Source organism: Oryctolagus cuniculus, chromosome 13 (assembly GCF_964237555.1).
Source record: "Oryctolagus cuniculus chromosome 13, mOryCun1.1, whole genome shotgun sequence".
In the NCBI taxonomy this organism is placed as follows: Eukaryota; Metazoa; Chordata; class Mammalia; order Lagomorpha; family Leporidae; genus Oryctolagus; species Oryctolagus cuniculus.
In genome coordinates this window covers 91474000-91480750 of record NC_091444.1, presented here as the reverse complement: position 1 = coordinate 91480750, position 6751 = coordinate 91474000, and the positions used below count along the sequence as shown (strand labels likewise).

At 42.7% G+C, this 6751-nt stretch overlaps 1 protein-coding gene across 15 annotated transcripts in view; it reads left to right on the top strand.

Annotated features, from left to right (window-relative positions):
• Positions 1-5091, top strand: part of LOC103352177 (uncharacterized) — a 75541-nt gene extending 70450 nt beyond the window's left edge. For all 15 annotated transcript variants that reach the window (XR_011381666.1, XR_011381665.1, XR_011381664.1 and 12 more), the window contains 2 exons: positions 1942-2030; positions 2860-5091. The gene's annotated coding sequence lies outside the window, so the exon portion shown is untranslated. The remainder of the gene's footprint in view (positions 1-1941; positions 2031-2859) is intronic.
• Positions 5092-6751: the final 1660 nt, after the last annotated feature.

Sequence of the window (6751 nt, the reverse complement as noted above, 5' to 3'; positions counted from 1 at the left end):
ATTCAATTTTCAATTAGATTTTTAAGGTAGCTTTGTATTTAGAAAGAGGAAGAATTTCTTGACTTCTATAAATAAATGGCAAAATCACTGCTATTACAATATGCCTCCAGGAAGGAATCTGAGTGCTGCTGAATGATGAGTTTCATCTCTTCTGCCATGCTGGAAATCAGACTGAGTTGGGATATATATTAGGTTTCTATTTGCTCAGACTACAATACAAAGAGGGGTCTTTCCTGTACATGGAACAACTGCGACTACAGGAGTCCCTCAAGATGACAAAGGAACACCACAACCTTGACCACCCAAGTCAGCTTCTACTCTGTTGGCTTGTTTTTGTATGAACACTCAACCCCAAGATTCTTGCTAGTATCTATTCCAATGCATAGGTGATAGATTCCCATATAGGAATGGAGTGACCACCATTTAGCTTCTTTGTTGTTTTTTTTTTTTAAAGGTAATTTCCTTTTTTTGTTGTTTTTATTTATTTGACAAGCAGAGTGGACAGTGAGAGAGAGAGAGAGAGAGAGAGAAAGGTCTTCCTTTTCCGTTGGTTCACCCCCCAACGGCCGCTGCAGCCGGTACACTGCAGCCGGTACACTGCAGCCGGTGCACCACGCTGATCCCCAGCCAGAAGCCAGGTGCTTCTCCTGGTCTCCCATGTGGGTGCAGGGCCCAAGCACTTGGCCCATCCTCCACTGCACTCCCGGGCCACAGCAGAGAGCTGGACTGGAAGAGGAGCAACTGGGACAGAATCCGGCACCCCGACCGGGACTAGAACCCGGGGTTCCAGCACCACAGGTGGAGGATTAGCCTATTGAGCCGCGGCACCGGCCCACACCATTTAGTTTCACACAGCAGTAAGATCCATAATCTGTCAATCCTCTATTTAAACTGCAGCCATTTTTTTCCCTTCTGCCTTCATAAGTTAAATGAATAGAAGGCAAGCAATGACACCAGAGCCTGTACAAAGGCTCAAAAATAGCTTGTAGGAATAATCATTTTGAATCCATTTTCCAAGATATTGTATGAGAACTGGAAATTAAAGTTTTTTTTTCTTTTTTTTTTTTTTTTTGACAGGCAGAGTGGACAGTGAGAGAGAGAGAGAAAGGTCTTCCTTTGCCGTTGGTTCACCCTCCAATGGCCGCACGGCCAGTGCGCTGCAGCCGGTGCACCACACTGATCCGATGGCAGGAGCCAGGTGCTTATCCTGGTCTCCCGTGGGGTGCAGGGCCCAAGCACTTGGGCCATCCTCCCCTGCACTCCCTGACCACAGCAGAGAGCTGGCCTGGAAGAGGGGTAACCGGGACAGAATCCAGCGCCCCGACCAGGACTAGAACCCGGTGTGCTGGCGCCGCAAGGCAGAGGATTAGCTTAGTGAGCCACGGCGCTGGCTTAGTTTACAGTTTCTTAAAAAAATTCTTTACTTTTTAAGATTTATCTGAAAGTCTGATTTTATCTGAAAGAGTTACAGAGAGAGACACAGAGACAGTGGGAGAAGAGAGAGAGATCTTCCATCCACTGGTTCACTCCCCAGATGGCAACAGTGACCTGCGCTTGGCCAGGCTGAAAGCAGGAGCCTGGAGCTTCATCTGAGTCTTCCACATGGGCACAAGCACTTGGGCCATCTTCCACTGTTTTTCCAGCCCACGAATACAGAGCGGGATCAGAAAAGGAGTAACTGGGGCATGAAAAACCACCTATATGGGAGGCTGGTGCTGCAGATGGAGGCTTAGTCTACTACACAACAGCACCAATCCTGTGTCACTTCTCTTATTAATCTTTTCAGATGAGCAGCAACCTCATAACCCAAGGATATATTTCTAATTAAATAACACAGATGAACTAAAATTCATAATCAATGCACTTTATTCTACCTTCCTCTTGTGATTTTCTAAGATTTCAATTAAGCAGTCTAAAAGTAATAATAAAAATTTACTTTAGCCCTAGGTTTTTGAATTTCAGTTAACTTCAGAGGACATGAAAACTCTTGATGGACTGAACAGAAATTTTCGCTATGATGCCACCTCTTTGTAAGTCACTGCTTAATATGTGGTCTCAGTATATTTCCTGAGGAAGAATGTAGTACACTTGTTAAAAGTTATTTCAATACTAGGAAGACAGATAGATGAAACAGCTCTGTGGAATTTTCTTCCTATATGCTCTCCAGAGCTTTGGTATCTGAAACAGGAGCAGTGTGAATGGGTCCAGGGGCAATGTGGACTTCTTCACCTACACCTTTACATGACGTTATGGGCACTGAAGAACAACTGATGTCTCTTCCACGTAGGGAGATTTATATATTGCCATCTAGTGGACATATGCTGTAGTTGTTACCCAAGTAGCCTAAAGGCACCTCAACCCTGTGATTCATATCGGAAATTCTCATCCCTTCTATATGCAATCATGCACTGGTCTCTGTCACTTAAATGTATCTATCGTTTAAATCTGTCCTTTCCATTTCACTGCATGTTTGTACAGGATTCAAACATAGCATTTGCCTCAAGAAATGCTAGTATTAGTGGAGCCCAAGAGAAATTTTGATTTTGATTCTATGAAATACAGATACTTCAATGCAAGAAATGCAGACATTTTATAAAAGAGATTTAAAACCAGAGGAAGCATACGGAGGCAAAACCGAAACTTTATTGGTGGAGACAAATTAAAACCAACAAAAGTTCTTCATTATTTCTTCATGCTCTGAAGTTATAGTTATGAGAAATAATATTAATTACACCTGAATACTTTCTTATTTTAAAAATTCCATTATAAAGTCATGTTTATGAAAATGAGAAACTTCATAAAAACCACTTCTCCTAGGGAGTCATCAAATTGATTAGACATTATTCTTTCTCATTTTAGTTTTGATCGCCACCCTAATTACCCATTTTCTGATGAATATTAACATGGAGGACTGCATCATAGCTTTTACTAGCAGCTCCTGCATGTGGATCATGATGTGAGAGACATCTTAAATTCTGGTGATTGGACCCCTCTCTTCTGATTAATCCAAGCTGCCTTCCAACTCACATAGAGCTAAGGATATATTAGAAAGTAAAGGCACTGCATCTTCTCATGTGATGGAAAATAATAAATTGTTTTTGCATTTACCACGGTTTCTACTACTGGAATGTTTTGTTTTCTTTTGATTCATTTAGGACTATCTAGCTTACACTCCTCGAGGAGCCCACATTTCTATTTCATAATAGAATGCTAATCAGGACAGTTCGGACTAAACCAGCTCAATCACTTGATTCAGTCTCTCTGGCATAGTGTAGTAAACGATGATTCACTCGGTGTTCATAATTTTATTTTCTTTCTCCTTGTTTTTTTGTGTGTGGCAATGTGAAAATAAATTATTAGCATCACCCTTCACTTCAGCATGAATCTTCCAAGAGCTAAGACAGTAGTCTTAAATACAATTGTTTCTCTATATCATATGAATGTGTAACATTTACAATCAGTTGATTTCAAGTAAGGGATATCACCCTCATCCAAACTGTTAAAGGCATTAAGAGAAAAACTAATGTTTCCCCAAGTAAGAGTGAATCTGATCTGCTTGCACAATCATTTCTGAACCTGACTACAGAACCTTGTTTACAAGGTTCTCATTCCAAAGTGTAACATAGAAATCCTGTGTGAGTTTCCTGTAGATAGTGTACTTACCCTCTGGATTTGGAGCCTTACACTGGGACTTCAGAACTTGCCTGAGCTTCCAGCTAATCAACTGAATTTCATTTTTATCAGTCACATAATCGCAGAAGCCAATTCTTTAAAAAAAATCTTTGTTGTCTCCTCCCTCTCTCACCAAAACATACACAGATGTTCCTTTTGTAAAAAAGATTTATTAATTGATTGATTTGAGAGAGAGAGAGAATCTTCCATCCACTGGTTCATTCCCCAGATGAACAGCTGTGGCTTGGTCCAGGCTGAAGCCAGGAGCCTGGAATGGAACATCGTCTGCCAGGCGCTAAAGGTTTCATCTAAAAAACTGGAACTTTTTGGTTGATTTCATTTATTAATAGGGCTTTTATTTATTTCTATCAGTGACCGAAAATGATGGGATTCAAAACTATTTTCTTTCTGCTTCTCCAAATCCAAGTCTAAATCTGTCTCTTCCAAAGGTAGACATACCTGCGCATCAGTGTTCTTTAATTCAGTACGAGTGGATCTGTTTGCAAAGAAAATCTTATCCTGTGTCAACAGAGATGCCCTGGAAGCCAGCTATGGGCACAGACCTATGAACTGGGCCTCTCTGCACCACGAAGAGTGTAATTAGTAAAGACCCAAAGAATAAAAATGATCAGGGACATAAAGTGGACTGAAACAGAAGTTAGAAAGTTTACCCACACAGAAGTGTAAGCCACTTTCATAGATCTCCAATGATACTATGAAGGGCCTACCCTCCACCTACCCAGACCCCGAAACTTTTCTAGAAAGTGGCTAGTTGGGGCTGGCAATGTAGCGCAATGGTTTAACACCCTGACCTGAAATGCCAGCATCCCATATGGGCGCCGGTTTGAGACCCAGCTGCTCCACTTCCAATCCAGCTCCCTATGGCCTGGGAAAGCAGTGGAAGATGGCCAAGTCCTTGAGCCCCTGCACTCATGTTGGAGACCCAGAGGAGGCTCCTGGCTCCTGCCTTCGGATCTGCGCAGCTCCAGCCATTGCAGCCAATTGGGGAGTAAACCATCGGATGGAAGACCTCTCTCACTGCCTCTTCTCTCGCTGTGTAACTCTGACTTTCACATAAATAAATAAATCTCTCCTTTTTGACAGGCAATAGTTAGAGAGAGAGAGAGACGGTCAGAGAGAGAGGTCTTCCTTCTGTTGGTTCACCCCCAAATGGCTGCTACAGCCGGTGTGCTGCACTCATCCAAAGCCAGGAGCCAGGTGCTTCCTCCTGGTCTCCCATGCAGGTGCAGGGCCCAAACACTTGGGCCATCCTCCACTGCCCTCCCGGGCCACAGCAGACAGCTGGCCTGGAAGAGGAGCAACCAGGACAGAATCCGGGGTGCTGGTGCCTCAGGCAGAGGATTAGCCAAGTGAGCTGCAACACCGGCAAAATAAATAAATCGTAAAAAAAAAAAAAAAAAAAAAAAAGGAAAAGAAAGAAACTGGTTAGAAACTCTAACACTCAACACCCTTCAAACTCTTGCAAGAAATACAAATAATTGCCCCAGGGTCAACTCTAGGCATTACACACTCAAAGAGGAAATGATAAACTACACCTAGTGATTGCCAACTGTATTGGAAAATGACCAGGGAAGGAATTTATTTGCTTCCTCTTGGAGCCTCTAAACCACATGCTGATATATGTGAACACACATCCCTAGTGATGGTATAGCTTCCTGCGAAAGAAGTTACAAAAGCAAACCACAACCAGTCCGTACAATGATTGACTGCTTTTTTTTTTTTTTTTTTTTTTTTTGGACAGGCATTGTGGACAGTGAGAGAGAGAAACAGAGATAAAGGTCTTCCTTTTCCGTTGGCTGGCGCACCACACTGATCCGAAGCCAGGAGCCAGGTGCTTCTTCTGGTCTCCCATTCGGGTACAGGGCCCAAGCACTTGGGCCATCCTCCACTGCACTCCCCGGACACAGCAGAGAGCTGGCCTGGAAGAGGAGCAACCAGGACAGAATCCGGCACCCTGACCAGGACTAGAACCCGGGGTGCTGGCGCCACAGGTGGAGGATTAGCCTAGTGAGCCGCGGCGCCGGCCTGCTTTATCTCTTTTCTGGATATTCATCTAGTTTGTGATCCTAAGGCTCAAATGCTTTGACCTGAAGATTATTATAAGCTCCAGGAGAACCAACCATGCCCCAGAAAGATTGGATATTTGAAAACTGGAAATGTAGTGTGTCTGTGGTCAGTTTTCCAGACGCTTACGTCAGTCTGGTACATAGATGAGCATGGCAGAAATTTACCCTGAGAAAGGATAGAGTACTCAATGGTTCTGGTTGGAAAGCCTGCATTCTGAACTACCCACAGACCAGTTTAATCTAACTGAATAAATTTTACCTGAGGTGGCTTATTAACATGTGCCTTTGCTTGTCTAAATAACTTGTGCTCCATATGAAGCTGGGATCCTTCATACCTATCAAGGTGAATGAATGTAAGTAGCAAAACAAACAAACAAACAAACAAAAAAACAAAAAACAAACTTCCCTGCAATTTCTATTACCATTACCCTCAGTTTTGTTGTAAACAAGGTTCTGAAGTCAGGTTTAAAAATGATTGTGCAAGCAGGTCAGAACTTTGTTTAGAATTCACTGATAAGCCCTGAGACATCACAGATGTCTCAATGTATGCCTCAACAATGTAATCAATACTGGCACATCCCCCACTGCTCTCCCAGGCCATAGCAGAGCGCTGGATCAGAAGTGGAGCAGCTGGGTCTCGAACTGGCACCCAAATGGGTTGTTGGCACTTCAGGCCACAGCGTTAACCAGCTGCACCACAGCATCGGCCCCATGAGTAGTTATGTTTATACTATTGTATTGAAAAAATAGAGCTGTGTTACATATCAAACATGAATTATTTTCTACAGATATTGTCTAAATATTCAAATGAAAAGTAATGTTAAAATGTTATTTTTTTTCTGAGTTTGATTTGCCTGTATATTAAAGTCAAAAAGGTACTGTCGCTAGTACCAAGAGAATATTACATACATTTTGAGTATGTGCATTAGAACACATTTTTAAGTCTACCTTGTAAGCAGTTTTCAGAACTTAGGTTTTGGGGCCAGTACTGT